Genomic DNA, 22272 nt, shown 5'->3' with positions numbered 1-22272 from the left:
TCTGTGACTTGGCAAGCTTATAAATACATATCTTAATTTCTAGAAACATATGCTACTTGATAGTACATTCTTTCAATAATGCACAAGATATACATGCGCAAGATATTTACTAATAGACCCCAAAATATTTATTCTCTCTGTAACAAAAGGTCAAAGGTACATAAACTTGGAGTAGTTTAGCAATTAATGATTCAGTATTTTATCTCATTTGTAAATGATCTAGACATTCAATGAATTCCTATTATTTAATTTAATTTAGAAAAATGCTAAGTGAGTATATTACTGAAGAGTTACAGGAAACTAAGTAGGCATACCATAAAACAATTATAGTTTGAAAGTTCACCTAAAAACTCTTACTATTAGTTACATCTATTTAATTCATTTCTTCTTGATAATAGTACTTAGGTTATTCATGAAAATTTCATGAGAAGTTTAAGCAGTTAGTCATTAAGTTTTACGCTTTTGTGTTCATTTGTTTTTTGCTGACAAACTTTGCAGCAGAGACAACAGGACCCCATCTGACTAGTAAACCTAGGTAGATAAAAGTTGTTTATCTACATTATGTTTAATGCTGATAAATCTGAAGACATATCTGTATTAGCTAAACCTTCAAATTAATTTCTATATACTATAGACTATCCTATATCATGTAACCTTGAAAGACATTTGGGTTAATTTTTCTTATATTTTTGAGAATTTTTATATAGATGTTTATTTAAGCCAATTAAATAGAGCTCTTTTAGAGATTAATTTTGGCAATATCATTTGAAGGTAAAGAAGAAAAAATACCATATCTATAATGTATACATTGACATAAAGATAGACACAACCAAAGATTTCATAGTTTTTACTTTTAAACTTTAGTCATGAGTCAGGAACAACACAAATCTTACCAGTTTATGAAAAATAGCTGAAATGAATCAAGTTTACTCACTCAGATGGCAAAAATCTTTTGTTATTTGTGGAAAAGATTTAAGCTACATTTGTCCTTGATAAGCAATTTTTAAGGAGGCTGAATTTGCGGGCAAGAGAGTTCCTCCAGCAGTTTTTATATTAAAAGTCCTCTTTCCCTCGTTTTTTAGTTTCAGATTGTAGTGATTGAGTTAATCCAGACTCAGTCTCAATTGATTGTGGCCTGTGTTTACATTTCAAAGACATGACAAATTCATAACTTTAAGGGGCAGAAAAAGAAAAGTTTTCTTCTAAGAATTTTGGAGTACATTTGGTGGGTTGAGTGGTAGAGAACCTGCTTGCTCATGTGGGAGATCTAAGAGACAAGGGTTCGATTCCTGGGTCTTAAAGATCCCCTGGCGGAGGGCATGGCAACCCACTCCAGTATTCTTGCCTGGAGAATCCCATGGACAGAGGAGCCTGGCAGGCCACAGTCCATGGGGTCACAAAAGTTGGACGCTGAAGTGACTGAAGCAACTTAGCATGCACACGTATGTCAACTATCATAAGTCTTAGGGTGATTATTATTTAAATTTTTTTCTTCTTTAGTACAGAACACTTTTATTCCAATATCCTGATTTTTTATAATAACTACAAGCATTTGAGAGAAATAACTGACATTTTGGGATTGGTAAAGATAGGTGGGCTTGACTTGTTACTAGCATTGTAGTTCTGATTTTGTACAGATTAGCAAGACAAAGAAAATTCTAGGCCCCACACCAGACTTCCCAACCTGGGGATCTGGCAAAGGAACCGAGATGTCAACAACAACAATGAGCAAGACAAAGACTATTGCTTCTATTAGACCTTTAATATTGGCTTCCAGCTGATCAATTTCCAGATTATTTGTAGGGGGGACTGGGGAATTGCTGAGGAGATCAAGCAATTTTTTTTTTTTTCAGAAGGGGAATTTATGTTGGATCTTTGTTTTAGTTTCAATTCTGTTATTGTGCATAAGGGACTCCCTAAAGCCAGCCACTGTAACTTTTCTCCCCTTTTAATTTGGTTCTCTCATAAGTACCAATATGAAAGCAATTTACTAATTATGAGATCTTTCAAGAATTTCCTTTCAAATATAGCCAATCATCATCTGGTCATTGACAAGTAGGATCTCATATTAATTTCAAATAGTGACTCGAACCAATAAACCTTTGTTTTCTATAGCTTAGCCAAAGACATAGGAGGTAACTCACAAGAGAATATGTTGATCTCACGAGATCTAGAAAGTTTACTTCCAGAGTTAGTCTAAGAAAGTATAAGTCCTTCATTGCTACAGGCGGCGAGAATGGTGCAGTGAAAATGGTGTCTCCAGTTACTGGTGAAAGCATGGATGCCTCAGGTCACAGCCCCACTAATCTGTGACACCAGGTAGGCACTACCGGAATAGGACTTTTCCAGGAATAGCAAAGCAACAAAGACTAGGACAACAGAGGTCCTTTGTGGACTGTAACATGTTGTGACAAATTCTCCTGAGAGCCAGCAAGGTCAGACAGAGAGCGCTGCTTGTGACTTTGTGTCTCTTTGAGTCTTGGAACTCCAGTCTATTTGACTACCAGAGGCACCCTGGCAAATGTACCCACTAGACGGTGGAGACCAGTGAAAATATTCTCAATAGACTCAAAGCCAAGCTCTCAGGACGTAGAACAGGATGGAATGAGAAACTCATCTGGTTTTCTTAATACAGGACCCATGGCCAAGTTTGCTATATAGATGCTGGTCTGGGGAGAACCATCAATTAACCAGCTGGCTTGAAGAGCAGGCTGATGGAGCCTGTGCCTGGCATTCTGTCCTATTGTTCCTCCTCCTCATGACAAATGAAACAATAAACAAATAACTCTGGGAGAAAAGAATCAGTAAAAAAAAGGAGAGTACCCATATACAAACACCAGAGTTGCTATATTGCAAGAAACTAGCTCCACAATTATTTTCTCCTGCTAATGTAAATTGAAAGAGAAAGAAAAGGACTTTTCCCACTTTCGCTGTCACCAGAACTTACAGGTAGAGATCTGGAAGGCAGATGTGGTAAGAAATCTTATCTTCTGTTGGTCTTTGTCAGAATTCCTTCTTCTCTAGGAAACATCAGTTTTCACTCTTTAAGATCTTCAGCTAATTGGATGAGGCCCACCTGCATTGTAAAGACTCATCTGCTTTACTTAAAGTCAAGCAATCATAAAAGTGACATCTGCAAAATACCTTCTGGCAACATCATAACTAGTGCTTGACCAAATAGCTGGGCACAGTAGTACAGTCAAAATGACATATCAAATTAACCATCAGTGAGATGGTAGAACTCATCATTAAGTTTACTAACACGGGAAGGAAAATGTGAGAGCAGAAAAATGAGTTGGGTTTCAGACTTATAGAGTTAGAAATGACTGTAGAACCACCAACAAGTTCTGAAACTAACCATAAAAGTGTGGCTGGTTTGTGCCAGTAAGAAGGGAAAGTTTCAAGTGAAGATGAGCTGGCAATTTCAAGTACTAGGGAGAAAGACAGTTCAGTTCAGTTCAGGAGCTCAGTCATGTCTGACTCCTTGTGACTGCATGGACTGCAGCACGCCAGGCCTCCCTGTCCATCACCAATTCCCAGAGTTTACTCAAACTCATGTCCATTGAGTCGGTCATGTCATCCAACCATCTCATCCTCTGTAATCCCCTTCTCCTCCTGCCTTCAATCTTTCCCAGCATCTGGGTCTTTTCCAATGAGTCACTTCTTCACATCAGGTGGCCAAAGTATTGGAGTTTCAGCTTCACCATGAGTCCTTCCAATGAATATTCAGGACTGATTCCCTTTAGGATGGACTAGTTGGATATCCTTGAAGTCCAAAGGACTCTCAAGAGTCATCTCCAACACCACATTTCAAAAGCATCAATTCTTTGGTGCTCAGCTTTCCTTATAGTCCAACTCTCACATCCATACATGACTACTGGCAAAACCATAGCTTTGACTAGACAGATCTTTGGCAAAGTAATGTCTCTGCTTTTTAATATGCTGTCTAGGTTGGTCATAACTTTTCATCCAAGGAGCAACTGTCTTGGAATTTCATGGATTCAGTCACCATCTGCAGTGACTTTGGAGCCCCCCAATATAGTCTCTCATTGTTTCCACTGTTTCCCCACCTATTTGCCATGAAGTGATGGGACCAGATGCCATGATCTTAGTTTTCTGAAAGTTGAGTTTTAAGCCTACTTTCTCACTCTCCTCTTTCACTTTCATCAGGAGGCTCTCTAGTTCTTCTTTGCTTGGTGCTATAAGGGTGGTGTCATCTGCATATCTGAGGTTATTGATACTTCTCCCGGCAATCTTGATTTCAGCTTATGCTTCATCCAGCCCAGCATTTCTCATGATGTACTCTGCATATAAGTTAAATAAGCAGGGTGACAATACACATCCTTGACATACTCCTTTCCCTATTTGGAACCAGTTTGTTGTTCCATGTCCAGTTCTAACTGTTGCTTCTTGACCTGCATACAGATTTCTCAGGAAGCAGGTCAGGTGGTTTGGTATTTCCACATCTTGAAGAATCTTCCACAGTTTGTTGTGATCCACACTGTCAAAGGCTTTGGCATAGTCAATAAAGCAGAAATAGATGTTTTACTGGAACTCTCTTGCTTTTTTGATGATCCAATGGATGTTGGCAATTTGATCTCTGGTTCCTCTTCCTTTTCCAAATTCAGCTTGAACATCTGGAATTTCATGGTTCACATACTGTTGAAGCCTGATTTGGAGGGTTTTGGGCACTACTTTGCTAGCGTGTGAGATGAGTGCAATCGTGTGGTAATTTGAGCATTATTTGGCATAGTCTTTCTTTGGGATTTGAATGAAAACTGACCTTTTCCAGTCCTGTGGCCACTGCTGAGTTTTCCAAATTTGTTGGCATATTGAGTGAAGCACTTTCACAGCATCATCTTTTAGGATTTGAAATAGCTCAACCAGAATTCCATCACCTCCACTAGCTTTGCTAGTAGTGTTGTTTCCTAAGGTCCACTTCACTTTGCATTCTAGGATGTCTGGCTCTAGGTGAGTGATCACACCATCGTGATTATCTGGGTCATGAAGATCTTTTTTGTGTAGATCTTCTGTGTATTCTTGCCACCTCTTCTTAATATCTTCTGCTTCTATTAGGTCCATACTATTTCTGTCCTTTATTGAGCCCATCTTTGCAGGAAACGTTCCCTTGGTATCTCTAATTTTCTTGAAGAGATCTCTAGTCTTTCCCATTCTATTGTTTTCCTCTATTTTTTTTGCACTGATTGCTGAGGAAGGCTTTCTTATCCCTCCTTGCTATTTGTTGGAACTCTGCATTCAAATGGGTATATCTTTCCTTTTCTCCTCTGCCTTTCACGTCTCTTCTTTTCACAGCTATTTGTAAGGCCTCCTCAGACAGCTATTTTGCCTTTTTGCATTTCTTTTTCTTGGGGATGGTCTTGATCACTGCCTCCTGTACAATGTCATGAACCTCTGTCCATAGTTCTTCAGGAACTCTGTCTATCAGATCTAATCCCTTGAATCTATTTGTCACCTCCACTGTATAGTCATAAGGGATTTGATCTAGGTCAGACCTAAAAGGTCTAGTGGTTTTCCCTACTTTTTTCAATTTAAGTCTGAATTTGGCAATAAGGAGTTCATGATCTGAGCCATGGTCAGCTCCCAGCCTTGTTTTTGCTTTCTGTATAGAGCTTCTCCATCTTTGGCTGCAAAGAATATAATCAATATGATTTCATATTGACCATCTGGTGATGTCCATGTATAGAGTCTTCTCTTGTGTTGTTGGAAGAGGGTGTTTGCTATGACTAGTGCATTTCCTTGGCAAAACTCTATTAGCCTTTGCCCTGCTTCATTCTATACTCCAAGGACAAATTTGCCTGTTACTCCAGGTATTTCTTGACTTCCTACTTTTACATTCCAGTCCCTTATAATGAAAGTAAAAAGTGAAAGTGAAAGTCACTCAGTTGTGTCTGACTCTTTGTGACCCCATGAACTATACAGTCTATGGAATTCTCCAGGCCAGAATACTGGAGTGGGTAGCCTTTCCCTTCTCCAGGGGAATCTTCCCAACCCAGGGATTGAATCCAGGTCTCCCATATTGCAGGCATACTCTTTACCAGCTGAGCCCTAAGGGAAGCCCAAGAATACTGGAGTGGGTAGCCTATCCCTTCTCCAGTGGATCTTCCTGACCCAGGAATCGAACCGGGGTCTCCTGCATTGCAGGCAGATTCTTTACCAACTGAACTATCAGGGAAGCCTATAATGAAAAGGACATCTTTTGGGGGTGTTAGTTCTAGGTCTTCATAGAACTGTTCAACTTCAACTTCTTTAGCATTACTGGTTGGGACATAGACTTGGATTACTGTGATATTGAATGGTCTGCCTTGGAAACCAACAGAGATCATTCTGTCATTTTTGAGACTGCATTCAAGTACTGTATCAGACTCTTTTGTTGACTATGATGGCTACTCCATTTCTTCTAAGGGATTCTTGCCCACAGTAGTAGATATAATGTCAGTTAAATTCACCCATTCCAGTCCATTTTAGTTCACTGATTCCTAAAATGTCGATGTTCACTCTTGCCATCTCCTGTTTGACCACTTCCAATTTGCCTTGATTCATGGGCCTAACATTCCAGGAACCTATGCAATATTGCTCTTTGCAGCATCGGAGTTTACTTCCATCACCAGTCACATCCACAACTGCGTGTTGGTTTTGCTTTGGCTCCATCTCTTCTTTCTGGAGTTATTTCTCCACTAGCATATTGGGCACTAGCAATCTGGGGAGTTCATCTTTCAGTGTCCTATCTTTTTGCCTTTGCATACTTTGCATGTTCATGGGGTTCTCAAGGCAAGAATACTGAAGTGGTTTGCCATTCCCTTCTCCAGTGGACCACGTTTTGTCAGAACTCTCCTCCAGAGAAAGACAGAGACACCATCAAATTTGCTGATGTGGAGGTCAATCATAAGACTAGTGAGAATATTGGAGAATATTAGAGAAAATCACAAGAGTAGAGTATAAACCACTTTTTAAGACCACCTCTCTGGCAGCCCAATTGTTTCCAGGAATATCAGATGCAGCAAAACAATATTTAAACAATAGTAATTTAGACAGCTCTTTGAAGAATCATTAACCGGAGCCCAAGACACGCCAAGAAGAAGGGGCTAAACCGAGCAAGGAACATTGTACTCCACAACTACCTCATGTTGTGTGCTCTCTGGAAAACCACTTAATCATTCTGAGCCTTTTCTACAAGCCTGGAATAATTTATACCTGGTTTATAGAAATAGTATGAGGATTAATTCCATTGTAGCTCAGTCAGTAAAGAATCCACGTGCAATGCAGGAGACCTGGATTCGATGCCTGTATTGGGAAGATCCCCTGAAGAAGGAAATGACAACCCACTCTCTTGTCTGGAGACTCCCATGGACAGAGGGCCCTGGCAGGCTACAATCCATGAGATCACAAAGAGTCAGACATGACTGAACACCTAAACCACCACCATGAGGGTTAAATTATATTTGTGTATATAAAAGTAACAGTTAATTGAAAACAGAGATGCAATTATTAGTAGCTATTATAAATTGTTGTTTCCATTAAGCATTTATCTAATAATAAAAGGATCTTAACATTGAAGAATTTGGTCAACCTTCATTTAAAGCCTATTTTATGCTCTTTTAAAGCAAGCCATTTAGATTTATTTCCTAATTTTATAGATCACAGACATAGACCTTAGGAAATTGAACCTCAGAAAACATTTTAAACATTTAACTATTACTTGAATTTTTGATGCATTAAATGCCATGTGGTTAGCCTTTCTTCCTTTCATATTTATGAACTCAGAGCTATGGTAGAAAATTTTCAACATGAAGCAGTACTGGTATTCTTAGCTAATTAGAGTCAGCAGTCTTTTTGCTAATTTGAGGCTTTTGTTATCTAGGCAAAAATACAGCTAAGTTTTCATTAGGCAAAGTTAAAGACAATCCATTTTTAAAAATAATTGGCGTCCATTATTTCCTTCCCACTGAAGCGTGTTACTGTGAATTTATTACAAAGGGAAAAAAAATTGTTTAAAAAATGGTGACAGACAAGCATGGCTTCCTGCTCTCTAAAGATAAACCACTGATGAGCCATAGGAATTGAACAGAGAAATGATGGGCTGTTCCTTGATGTGCATGTTTGCAACAGGGTGACCACAGGATGGCATCTGTGCTCCGATTCCTGGTGTAAATACTGGACATTTGTCGCATTTAAACAGGGCTTCCCAGGTGGCTCAGTGGTGAAGAATCCATCTGCCAATGCAGGAGAAGCAGGAGACATGACTTCGATCCCTGGGTAGGGAAGATCCCCTGGAGGAGGAAATGGCAAACTGCTCCAGTATTCTTGCCTGGAAAATTCCAGGGACAAGGGAGTCTGGTGGGCTACCATTCATGGAGTCTCAAAGAATTGGACAAGACGGAGCAGCTGAGCGTGAGCATGGCAACTTTACGAAGCCTTCAGCTCCTTTAGTGATAGGTGTGATTAGATCTGCTAGATAAATTGGTCCATTAGAATTCCAAAATGCAGAACACTGACAACACCCAATGCTGGCAAAAAATGTGGAGCAACAAGAACTCTCAGTCCTGGCTGGTGGAAATGCAAAATGGTACAGCCACTTTGGAAGACGCTGCGTGGTTTCTTGCAAAACATACTCTTACCATAATACTCAGTAATTGTGTTCATTGTTATTTATCCAAAGGGTTTGAAAACTTATACCTACACACAAACCTGCACAGGGATATTTGTTGTAGCTTTATTTATAATTGACAAAGAACTTGGAAGCCACCAAGATGTCTCATTCAACAGGTGAATGGATAAATACACTGTGGTACATCCAGTCAGTGAAGTATTAGTGCCAAAAGGAAATCAGTTATCAAGCCAGAAGAAAACACAGATGAACCTTAAACTCATATTATTGAGTGGAAGAGCCAGTCCAGAAAGTCTACATACTGTGGGATTCCAATCATATGAAGTTCTAGAAAAGGCAAAACTATAGAGACAGTTCTTCCTCTTCCTTGGAAGAAAAGCCCCTGGAGCTCTCTTAACTGCTTTTTTGCTTTCTTAACTGCTTCATGCTGTCTCCCCTACGTAGTGTGGCAGAGAAGGAAGCACCCCAATACACTGAATAATACTGTGTCTTATTCCATAGAAGCTCCATGGGAGCAGGAACTTGGGTCCTTTGTTTAGTTCATTTTAATATGTCCAAGCCCCTGTGACAATGTCTTGCTTATGATAAGTGCTGTGCATATATAAAATGGTTTTTTTTTAAAGGCTTTTAAAAAGAGCAGTTTTAGGTTCAGTAAAATTCAAAGGAAAGCATATCCTGCCCCTTATCAACATCCCCCACCAGAGTGGAACAGTTGTTACATTCCATGAACCTGTGTTGACACATAATATTTACCCAACACTCATGAAGGTAGAGCTGAAGGTGTGCAGTGGTAGGTGGAGAGCAGACAGAAATAAGCCTGGAGGAATATAATTTGAACAGACAGTTCTCTGTGGGCAGAGACTCTAAGAGGTGAGAAATCAAGGCCAATTCGATTTGCTTCTTCATTTCTCAGTGTAGGGCCTCCCTGATAGCTCAATTGGTAAAGAATCCTCCTGCGATGCAGGAGACCCTGGTTTGATCCTTGGGTTGGGAAGATCCCCTGGAGAAGGGAAAGGCTACCACTCCAGTATTCTGGCCTGGAGAATTCCATGGACTGTTCAGTCCCTGGGGTCTCAAAGAGTTGGACACGGAGCAACTTTCGCTTTCATTTTATCAGTGTACCAAGAAAATAAAGAAATGTCAAAAGGGATTATAAAAAGTAGGTATTTTAAATGTTTGCACTATTAATGCTTCAACACAAATATATAAACATCAATCACTATGTGAGTAATCTCACTTTCTGATAAAGCAAAAAATATAAATTTGTGGTCTTCTATTAGTGTGAGGCTACCTCCCCCAAAACACTTGTGCACACAAACACACACACACACACAATATCTAGTGCCCACACAACATCCACTTAAGAAATCTTCCTTGTAAGGAATGATAGGATTAGGAATTTTATCATAAGAGCAGTTGGAGTCCTTGGAAAGAATTGAAGCCGGGGAGTGGCATAATCTCATATACAATGTTATCAACTACTGGAAATGGATTCAAGAGAGATAGAATTGAAGCAAGAGACAGTGGGAACAGTTGCTGTAATCCACACGAGAAATGAGGGTGGGGTGAGGAGCAGAGCAGTGGTTCTGGAATGAGAGTTGAATTAGAAAAATATTTGGATGCTAGAATCAGCAGGACTTGGTGTCTGACTGGATAAGAAATGTGAAGGAGACAGGGGAAATGATTTGGCAATCAAAATAGTCAAGTTACTTTCAGCATGTTAGGAACTGAATGTTTACATCCTCTTAAAACTCAAAGGTTGAAGCGCTAAGCCCCCAGGTAATGATATATGGAGATAGGGCTTTAGGGTAGTAATTAGGGTTAGACAAGGTTATAATGGGGCTTCCCAAGTAGCACAGTGATAAAGAGCTGCCTGCCAACGCAGGAGACGTAAGAGAAGTGGGTTTGATCCCTGAGTCGGGAAGATTCCCTGAAGGAGGGCAATGCAACCCACTCCAGTATTTTTGCCTGGAGAATTCCATTGACAGAGGAACCTGGCAGACTACAGTCCATAGGGTCCCAAAGAGTTGTACACAATTGAAGTGACTTAACACCCACACACAAGGTCTTTAGGATGGGGCTGTCATCCTGGGATTCAGTGCAGTTCAGTTGCTCAGTCGTGTCCGACTCTTTGCGACCCCATGAACCGCAGCACGCCAGGCCTCCCTGTCCATCACCAACTCCCGGAGTTTACTCAAACTCGTGTCCATCTAGTTGGTGATGCCATCCAACCATCTCATCCTCTGTCATCCCCTTCTCCTCATGCCTTCAATCTTTCCCAGCATCAGGGTCTTTTCCAATGAGTCAGTTCTTTGCATCACGTGGCCAAAATATTGGAGTTTCAGCTTCAACATCAGTCCTTCCAATGAACACCCAGGACTGACCTCCTTTAGGATGGACTGGTTGGAACTCCTTGCAGTCCAAAGGACTCCAACACCACAGTTCAAAAGCATCAATTCTTCAGTGCTCAGCTTTCTTTATAGTCCAACTCTCCCATCCATACATGACTCCTAGAAAAACCATAACTTTGACTACATGGACCTTTGTTGACAAAGTAATGCTGGAATTACTGTCCTTCTAAGAGAAGAAAGAGACAAGAGCACTTTCTCTCTCCACTATGTGAAGATACAGCAAGAGGACAGCCATCTACAAGTTAGGAAGAAATCTCTAGAAACTGAATCTGCAGGTATAACCTTGATCTTGGACTCTCAAGGCTCCGAAGGTGTCAAAAATATATGTCTGTTGTTTAAGCCACCCAATCCATAGTATTTTGTTGTATCAGCCCAAGCAAACCAACAATTTAGAACATAACATCCGTTTCTATAACATCTTCACTTCCTTGAATGGTTTTTTAATCCATATAACCTCCACTGGTTTGTTTGTTTGTTTTCCCTCCACTGGTTTTAAATCATTAGTGTTACAACATAATTGAGTGTTTCATTTTCAAGACAGTTTGCAAGGGTATGTTGACTGTAAAGAATCCGCTTTCTTAAAAAAAAAAAATAATGCCTTCATGTATCTCCTTTCACCCTCTAACATTTCTATGAAGCTCCCACTTTGAGCAGCGTTCTGACATTTGTGATCTAATTCTGAAATGTTATTTCCTCCTACATGTGAATAAACATAAATTCAGTTGTGGTTCAGGCTTGCCCTTACTATTAAAAAGAAGTTATTGAAAGAATTGTCACAGATGAAAGATGTATTTATAAGTACTATTCAAAAATAAGTACCTAGTGTTATAGAAACATTAAATTTTATTTCAAGATTCACTAATGTTTCTATCTTTATTAAATTTGGAAAATAAATTTCAGTGAAAGAAAACTGAAAAATATTCTGCAGTATCTGCCTCTAAAGCAAGGCCATATTCTACCATGGCAATGTGTCAAGGCTAATGGATATCTTCAAAGGTTCAGTTGCAGGACCATGGACCAGGCTGGATTCATGCGGTTTTATAATTGCATGCCCGGGTCTACCTTAGTTGGCTAGCACACTGTACTAATGAAGCCAATGGCAACAGTTCAAATCCCCAAGCAGGCAATTTGCTTCTCTCTGCTGGTGGTGAGGGCTGTAATACCTGTACCAAGTCCAGGCCTCAGAAATGTGTGTCAATCATCTCTGCGTCAAGAGACAGTGCCAATGACTTAATGGCAATCTGTCCTTTCCATTAGAAAAACATCTAAAAGCACATGTGCAACCCATGGAGGGAGATAGGTGTCACCTTCAACTACAATGAGTAGAACATTTCTCATATTAAGACAACAAACAAAATTCCTGCCAGAAGCAAGTCATAACTGTCACCAAGAATGATGACCTTAAATTAGACTCCACATGAATAATTTCTTCATTTTTCATCTTTGACCAAACAGCACTAAATTTGCCATTAAGTAAAAACTATGTGAAGTGCACATTTACCTGCTTCCTTCCTGTCTCCCAGAATTGTTATGAGACTGAATCAGATAGTATCTTGGAGGCATTTTAAAGTAATAAAATATTAATCTCAATTGTCCCCTTCTGACTCAGCAGGGGAGCGGATATATTGAGTTTTTACAGTATGGGAGCAGCAGGTGATGTGCAATTCAACCTCCAACAACAGTGTATCCAGAAAAGGAAAACAGAATTTCAACCCTGCTATTTGTGTAGAACAAGTTGAGTGAGTTAATGGTCAGTGGGTCCATGATGTGGAGATATGGATACTTCTCAGGTCATCACTCTCAGATGTTCTTTCAACTCAGCAGTATTCACTGTTGAATGGAATTCAGAAGATGGTCAGCTCACCTTAAAAACCATGTATAACTGATCTCTTCGCTATGCACCTGAAACTAACACAACATTGTAAATCAACTATGCTCCAATAAATTTCTTTTAAACTATGCAGTCTTTGTCAACAAGGTCTCAAGGCTTTGTTACATAGGTCTCACTGGAACTCGGTCCCACCTGAGACATAGGGGACCTCTTTGGCATGAAGACCAGCAAGAGATGCTTGGATGAGTGACTGAATATACAGTAGGTCCTTAAATAAAGGAAGGGAACCAGAGAGATGGGAAGGTCCAGAGTCTGGCCTTTAAATTTGTAACCAACTGAATTCAGAATCCACGATTCCCTTGAACTGTCTTTCTCATGCACATGTGATCATTCATTTAAATTGTTTGTCTCACTTATGTCTAATCACTCTACTTCCTAAAAGTCATTCACATCCATCCCTTTCACTCCATCCCCTCTGTCACCACTCTGGTTCTGAACACCTCCTTTCCCTTCCTGGATTGTGCCAATTGTTTTGTAATGGAAGTGCTCCCTTCCATTACCCTCTTCCATCCTTTTAGCCATATTGCAGCAAAAATGATCTTTAGAATAAAAGCAAATGAGCCCTAAAACCCTCAGTGCCTCCCTATTGCCCTTCAAATATAGAACAGTCTCTGTAAAAGTTTGCAAAGCCCTCAACAATGCTTCCCTGGTGGCTCAGACAGTAAAGCACCTGCTTGCAATGTAGGAGACCTGGGTTCGATTCCTGGGTCGAGAAGATCCCTAGAGAAGGAAATGGCAACCCACTCCAGTACTCTTGCCTAGAAAATTCCATGGATTGAGGAGCCTAGTAGGCTACAGTCCATGGGATCACAAAGAGTCAGACACGACTGAGCAACTTCACTGGTTCAGTACTGGTTAACATTACCATTGAAGTAACAATTCTGTTTGGTTAGCTTTGTTTTACAACAATGGAACCTCATTTCAAAACTCTTCCCATTCATCTGTCAGTGAACATTTAGGATGCTTCCATGTCCTGGATAAAGACAATGTGATGCATGTACACAAAAAGGAAAAAAACTGGGTCATTTACAGAGATGTGGATGGAACCACAGTCTGTTATATGGAGTGAAGTAAGTCAGAAAGAGAAAAACAAATATCAGAAATTAAGGCATGTATGTGGAATCTAGAAAAATGGTACAGATGAACCTAGCAGCAGGGCAAGAATAGAGATGCAGATGTAGAGTAAGGACCAGTGGACACAGGGTGGAGTGGGGAAGGTGGGGTGGTGAAGGGATGAATTGGGAGATTAGGATTGATGTATATAAACTACCACGTATATAGCTAGTGGGAAGCTGCTATATAGCACAGGGAACTCAGCTCAGTGCTCCGTGGTGACCTAGATGGATGGGATGGGGGTAGGGGAGTGGGAGGGAGGGCTACTAGGGAGGGGAAATGTGTACCAGTTCAGTTCAGTCAGTCACTCAGTTGTGTCCGACTCTTTGCGACCCCATGAATCACAGCACGCCAGGCTTCCCTGTCCATCACAAACTCCCAGAGTTTACTCAAACTCATGCCCATCGAGTCGGTGATGCCATCCAGCCATCTCATCTTCTGTCGTCCGCTTCTCCTCCCGCCCCCAATCCCTCCCAGCATCAGGAGCTCACTTCCACTGTATAGTCATAAGGGATTTGATTTAGGTCATACCTGAATGGTCTAGTGGTTACCCCTACTCTCTTCAGTTTAAGTCTGAATTTGGCAATAAGGAGCTCATGATCTGAGCCAGTCAGCTCCCAGTCTTGTTTTTGCTGACTGTATAGAGCTTCTCCATCTTTGGCTGCAAGGAATATAATCAATATGATTTCGGTGTTGAGAATCTGGTGATGTCCATGTGTAGAGTCTTCTCTTGTGTTGTTGGAAGAGGGTGTTTACTATGACCAGTGTGTTCTCTTGGCCAAACTCTATTATCCTTTGCCCTGCTTCATTCTGTATTCCAAGGCCAAATTTGCCTGTTACTCCAGGTGTTTCCTGACTTCCTACTTTTTGCATTCCAGTCCCCTATAATGAAAAGGACATCTTTTTTGGGTGTTAGTTCTAAAAGGTCTTGTAGGTCTTCATAGAACCGCTCAACTTCAGCTTCTTCAGCATTACTGGTTGGGGCATAGGCTTGGATTACCATGATATTGAATGGTTTACCTTGGAAACGAACAGAGATCATTCTGTCATTTTTGAGATTGCATCCAAGTACTGCATTTTGGACTCTTTTCTTGACTATGATGGCTACTCCATTTCTTCAAAGGGATTCTTGCCCACAGTAGTAGATATAATGGTCATCTGAGTTAAATTCACCCATTCCAGTCCATTTTGGTTCACTGATTCCTAGAATGTTGACATTCACTCTTGCCATCTCCTGTTTGACCACTTCCAATTTGCCTTGATTCATGGACCTAACATACAAGGTTCCTATGCAATATTGCTCTTTATAGCATCAGACGTTGCTTCTATCACCAGTCCCATCCACAGCTGGGTATTGTTTTTGCTTTGGCTCCATCCCTTCATTCTTTCTGGAGTTATTTCTCCACTGATCTCTAGTAGCATATTGGGCACCTACCGACCTGGGGAGTTCCTCTTTCAGTATCCTATCATTTTGCCTTTTCATACTGTTCACGGGGTTCTCAAGGCAAGAATCCTGAAGTGGTTCGTGTATACATATAGCTAATTCACTTTGTTGTACAATGCTGTAAAGCAACTATACCGCAATTTGACTCAGAGAGTAAAGGATCTGCCTGCAAGGCAGGAGACCCGGGTTCAATTCCTGGGTTAGGCAGATGCCCTGGAGAAGGGAATGGCAACCCACTCCAGTATTCATTCTTGCCTGGAGAATTCCATGGAGAGAGGAACCTGGCAGGCTACAGTCCTTGGAGGTCACAGAATCAGACAAGATTGAGCGAGTAATGCACACAATTCTAAAAAAAAAAATTCTTCCCACCATACATCCTCTGCTCCAGTCAAACCAAGCTGCTTCCAATTTCCCAAATGTGCCATTCTTTCCATTGCAAAACTCATGGATGTATTTCCCTCTGATGAAGCATCTCTCTCCCAACTCCCCAGTTCACTCAACTCCTACTCACCCTTTAGACATCAGCTCAAATGGCTCTCTCTGCTTTATTGAGGAGCTCCCCATGACCCCAGGACTTGCTGCCAACTCCTTGTTCTCTGCTTACTTATTACCTTATACCTCCTGATACTTAGCAATGAATATTCATCATACTAATTGTAGCAATCAATTTAAATGCTTTCTTTCCTGCTCAGGGGGCCAGGGACAGGATGTGTCTTGCCAACCTGTCTGTCATGAGAACAAAAGCTCCTTGAATGTAGGAATTTCTCTAATTTCAACTGTATCTCTATCACCTAGCACAGTTCTGATAATAACAGACATGAAATAATTCTTGTCGAATAAATAAACTGAGAGTAGACACTCAATAATGAGAGTTACAAAAGAACCCATGGTTCTTTCTTCAGCAAGAAAGCGCTGAGTGTAAACTAGGAACGGAGTCATGCTGGTGCCTTGATCTTGGACTTCCCACCTTCTAGACTGTAAGCAATAAATTTCTGCTGTTTATAAGATTTTTTTTAAAAGAAAAATAATCCCTGATGGAAACTCAAGTTCACACAGAGTTTTTTTTTTAAAAAAAAACAACCTCAAAACCATCAAACTCATAGGAAACATTTAAAAATTAGAATGGTGATGATTTTCTTTTTTAATTTCAGAATGATCTACATCTGTTCTCTGCTCAAAGCACTCTATCTTAGTAAGCAAATGTTCTTAGAGATCAGGAAGTTATTCCACAATCAGACGAGACTGGTCATGTTCAGAATGGTACGGCCATAGAATATTCATGATCAGAAAATTAATTTTAGAAGGGTTAGTGGTCCTAGGGGACACTCCAACCAGCTAGGGACACCAGACACACTGTATTCCTTCTTTGTATATGTTTCTTTTTAAAACAGTTTTTATTGAAATATAGTTGAATTACAATGCTGTGTTAATTACTGTTGTATAGCAAAGAAACTCAATTATACATATATGCATTCTTTTTTATATTCTTTTCTACTATGGTTTATCAGAAAATGTCGAATATAATTCCCTGTGCTATTACGGTAGCACCTTGTTATTTATCTGTTCTATATATAATCATTTGCATCTGTTAACTTCAAATTCCCACTCCATCACTTCCCCCATCCCACCTCCCCTTTGGTAACCACCACCTGTGTCCCTGATTCTGTTTCTGTTTCATAGATAAGTTCATTGGTGTCATATTTTAGATTCCACATATAAGTGATATCATATGGGATTTGTTTTTCTCTTTCTGACTTACTTCACTTAGTATGATAATCTCTAGTTGCATCCATGTTGCTGAAAATGGCATTATTTCATTCTTTTTTATGGCTGAGTAGTATTTTGTTGTGTATATGTAGCACATCTTCTTGATCCATTTACCCGTCAATGGCCATTTAGGTTGTTTTCATGTCTTGGCTATTGTGAATAGTGCTATGAACATAGGGTGCATGTATCTTTTTGAATTAAATAGTTTTGTCTGGATATATGCCCAGAAGAGGAATTGCTGGATCATACAGTAACTATTTTTAGTTTTCTGAGAAACTTCCACACTGTTTTCCACAGTGTATACACCAACTTACATTCCCACCAGCACTACAGGAGGGTTATCTCTAACTGATGGAGGCCATGGCTATGGGGTGGCGAGAGATGGATCTGATCCAGATATATCCAAGGAAGTCAATACTGCTGTTCAGTACTGATCAATACTGTGCCTCAGTGCTCAATCCCTTGTGTATGGTCAAAGCACAAGCAACAATTTCTTCTGCAAATTCAGACTTAACATCCTTTCAAAATCATAGAAACTAAAAGTCAAATAAAATCATGGGTTTTGTCATTAAAGAATTTATCGATACATGACGAGAACTAAAAGCCCCAGAACTAGGAGTCTCATGATAAAACTTCTTTCTGTGCTTTCTTTATTATATTCTGAGAAGATCAGTGATGGTGTATAATTGGCCTAATTGAGAGTTAGAAGATCAATTTCGAAAGACAAAACACATAATTCTAACCTTTAAATTTAGCATACAGTGTAACAGATAATTTTTCTAGAAAATGTGAAGAAAGCCCCCTTTCCCCTACTTGTTTACAGTGTCAGGCCTTTTTCATCTCTCTGAATATCCAAGGCTGAAATATGACCTAATTTATAAAAAGAGCTGGCCTCACTTGCTAAAACAAAATGAATAGCATTTTTTAAACATTTTAATATAATCAGAGACCTAAAATTATAAGGAAAATGCTCTCTTGGAGAGATAAATTTGGTAATAAAAAGAGTTCTCTACAACACCAGGCTCCTTTAACACAAGTCTGACCTTTCTTCCTTCTGCTATGGCCCTGTCCACACAAACAAGGATCTGAGATTGGAGTCAGACAAAGGATATCCATCCGGAGCACTGAAGAATAAATTAGCCTAAATAAAAGATAGTGACTTCCACGGAGTACAAGGGAGAGTCTTGATCTTTTCCTTGATAAAATACTGATGTAGGCCAACCAGAAGTTTTGAAATTTCTGTCTTTGAGAGATTTTCTATAAATGCTAAAAAAATGTTTTCCACCTGAAGCCCTTCATTCTTTCATTCATTTCTTTGTTAGAAATGATCAATTACCCAATGGCTGACTCTCAAAATATGTACAAAGCATGTTTCTCATCCAAAAGGCAGGACCTGGGACAACGTAGTCTCTTTAAGTTTGTATTTCTCAAATGTTGTGACGTGTGCATGAATATGTACACAGAGACAACGGCTTAGAAAAGATGAGCTGGAGAAGCCTGTTTACACAGAGAGAGACTAAGCCCATTGGCTTTCAGGTATGGCTCTTTGTAATTGGGACATTTCTGAGAAATGAGGGTAGGTGATCCTGTGTAAGTTACTTCAGAGGGGAAAATGGATAGTGATCTCTCCAGTACCAAAGTTATCCAAAAACTGATGACCATCTGTCAGGTATTAGAAGAGAGTCCCAAATATTGTCTGAAGAGAAGACCTCTAAAGGATGCCTTCTATGAACAGTTGACCAAATTGTTGATGAGCAGTGTTAACTGTAGACACCCTGAGAGATAGAAAATGGGTTAGAGCCATTGATATGCATGCACACACATGTGTGTGCACACGCACATACCACACTCTCTCTCTCAGGAAAGAATTAAGCTTAATTCTCAGTACTGGTTTGATTTCTGTTTTTTAAAGTGTGAGACATTATGCCAAATTCATGCTTCAACACCCTAAAGAGGAGATGCAAGAAAACAACTGATCGCTTACGACGAAGGATGTTGGATTCATGATCTCCAAAGAAGATTTAGCTTTGGGACCAGAGACCAGGCTTGACCACTCAGGGCTCTTGTGTGGCATAAGTTTTATTACAGTGAAAAGAGACAGAGAAACTTCTGACATAGACGTCAGAAGGGAGACGGAGAATGCCCCCTTGCTAGTCTTAGCGGAGGGAGCTATATACTTTTTTAATTGGTTATTACAATAAATCAAAAGAATGTCTCAAGGTTGTCAAGATCTTACCAGACCCACCCCCACAATTTACATTTTAAGATAACAGGATTAGTCAGAAGGTTTTCAGGAAGGAGAAACTGTCCTCAAGCAGGATACATTGTTGTTATATAATCCTTATTACAGAGTTTAACCTGAGTTTTTTTGTTGTGTAATCATCAGTTCGGGCTTAAAGAATAAAAAAAAAAAACTTTTTATGGGATGTTTTAAATACTGAAATGTTTAAAATATATACTAAAAATATACATAACATACGTCTATGTCTTAAGACTAAGGAATGTAGAGGAAAAAAAGACATTTGTCCTTTCTTCCTCCTTGAGAATTCCAGACCCCCTCTCCTCCTTGGGGACCTGGGACTTCTTATCAACCTACCTAGAAATTGACTCTCTCACAACCAAGGGTGATATTCAACAACGTATATAGCATAGACACTAGCTAATCAGAATAGGTTGGAACAAAATCCCAGTAGCCCCATGCTATGCCAAGGGTTGACCCTTATTTACTGGGTCTGGGGACATAGCAGGACAGCTGAGGTTGGAGTCAGGAAAACTGCGGGCAGGACAACTTAAAGGGAGCCCTTGAAACAGTGGCTATTTATCCACTGGTTTAGAAATATTTTCCTATTTTAACAAGCACTTCAGAGAAGGCAATGACAACCCACTCCAGTACTCTTGCCTGGGAAATCACATGGACAGAGGAGCCTGGTAGGCTACAGTCCATGGGGTCTCAAAGAGTCGGACATGACTGAACGACTTCACTTTCACTTTTCACTTTCATGGACTGGAGAAGGAAATGCCAACCCACTCCAGTATTCTTGCCTGGAGAATCCCAGGGACGGGATCCTGGTGGGCTGCTATCTATGGGGTCTCACAGAGTCAGACAAGACTGACGTGACTTAGCAGTAGCAACCGACACAGTAGGTGCCTAAAGATCAATCTTGGAACAACCACCAGTGTGAATCTAGATACTGTCAACCCCATGACACCCACTCTCCTCCTTGACAGAGAGGTCGAAGGGAATGAAAAGAGAGGCAATCCATCTTAGTTTATCTAGGCTCTTCCTTCTCTTTGGTGTGACACAGGCATTAACAAATGGGGAAAACTTTGGCTGGATTTCACAACATACAAGGAAGATCTGGCTGGAGGGTCAAATACAGAGAGGATTTCAATGACTCCTTATCAGACAGGAGAGGCTAGGAAACAACACTCCACATGCATTTATTTTGAGATCAGTGCTGTTCACCCACTTATCAATTTTATTTCACTTTATACAATAATGCCTACAATAATTAGCACCTTTATGGCAGCTGGACAAAATAAAAAGATCTAATTAGATGTTAAGGAAGGTATAAATTAGGAGTTGTGGGGAAATGCCAACTTTTTGAAAGACCAGCACAATTTCAATCTCATTGTCCACTCAGAAAAAGGCAAGAAAGAAAGAAGTTTCACACAAAAGAGTCACTAGTTTAGGTAGGAACAAATGTACACAAGCATTTGTTGGCAATGATGTTGACAATCTATGTGTAATTAATATATTGATGCCTGCCATACCCATCCCTCCAGCTTCACCTACTCATTCATCTACTCAAAATATATTGAAACCTTCCCATTCAATCCTCTAAATAGACTTGTTGAAGTGTTCTAAAAGTTGAAAAGCACCATATCAACGCTTGCTTTAATCTTATAATAAGCAGTTGGTTCCCCTTGAAGCAGAAATCATATAAGACTAATTTTAATTACTCAAGCAACAATAAATCCATTCTTCTTTTAAAAAGGAAAAATACCAAACATTAAAGAAAGAGTTTAAAGGCTTCCCTAGTGACTCAGTGGTAAAAAAAAAAAAAAAAAAATCTCCCTGCCAGTGCAGGGGACATGGGTTCAATCCCTGGTCCAGGAAAATCCTACTTGCCATGGAGCAATTAAGCCTATACACCACAACTATTAAGCCTGTGCCCTAGAGTCCAAGAGCTGCAACTACTGAGCCGATATGCCACAACTACTGAAGCTCGCTTGCCTAGAGTCCATGCTCAAGAGACGCCACCACAATGAGAAGCCCGCACACTGCAACTAGAGAGTAGCCCCTGCTCACTGTGAATAGAGAAAAGTCCAAGAAGCCACAGAGATCCAGCACAGCCCAAAATAAACAAATGCATAAAATTGTTAAGAAAAAAAAGAAAAAGTTGAGTGGCCATATAATTTATTATCCCAACCAAGATACTCTTGAGATTGACTTTAATTGTTACACCAGGACATTAAGTATAAACTAAGACCCATCACACAAACTGGGAAATGGATAAGAACATTGGGACAAATAAGAACCTTAATGAAAACACCGTGAGAAGATCCTTTTGGGTCTTACCCAATAAAGGCTGAGTCTTCCACCTTCCCCAATGGTAACTACTCTATAATTTGAGACGAGTGACAACTTGAAAGTATTTAAAGTTTATAAAACGTTTGCTAGAAAGTCAGAGAAATTTTTGTAGAGCCAAGGAAGGTAAAGCAAGATAAAGAAAATGGAGGTGAAACTCCCTCCCAGAACACAGCATATCCTTATAAAACATGACTTACAGTTTTACCTGGGGGACCAGTTCCATGCCCACTCCTGTACTTCTCACTTTCAAACACTTCCTACCAGCACATTTTTAGCTCCATTTAACCATGCTTAACATTGGGACTTCCCTGGGACCCAATGAATAGTAAAAAATCTGCCTTGCAATGCAGGGGACACCAGTTTGATACCTTGTTGAAATGATGAGATGCTTATGTTCAGTCACGTCCGACTCTTTGCGACCCTGTA

Source organism: Cervus elaphus, chromosome 25, assembly GCF_910594005.1.
Source record: "Cervus elaphus chromosome 25, mCerEla1.1, whole genome shotgun sequence".
NCBI lineage: Eukaryota > Metazoa > Chordata > Mammalia > Artiodactyla > Cervidae > Cervus > Cervus elaphus.
Note: the sequence above shows the minus strand (reverse complement) of the source record.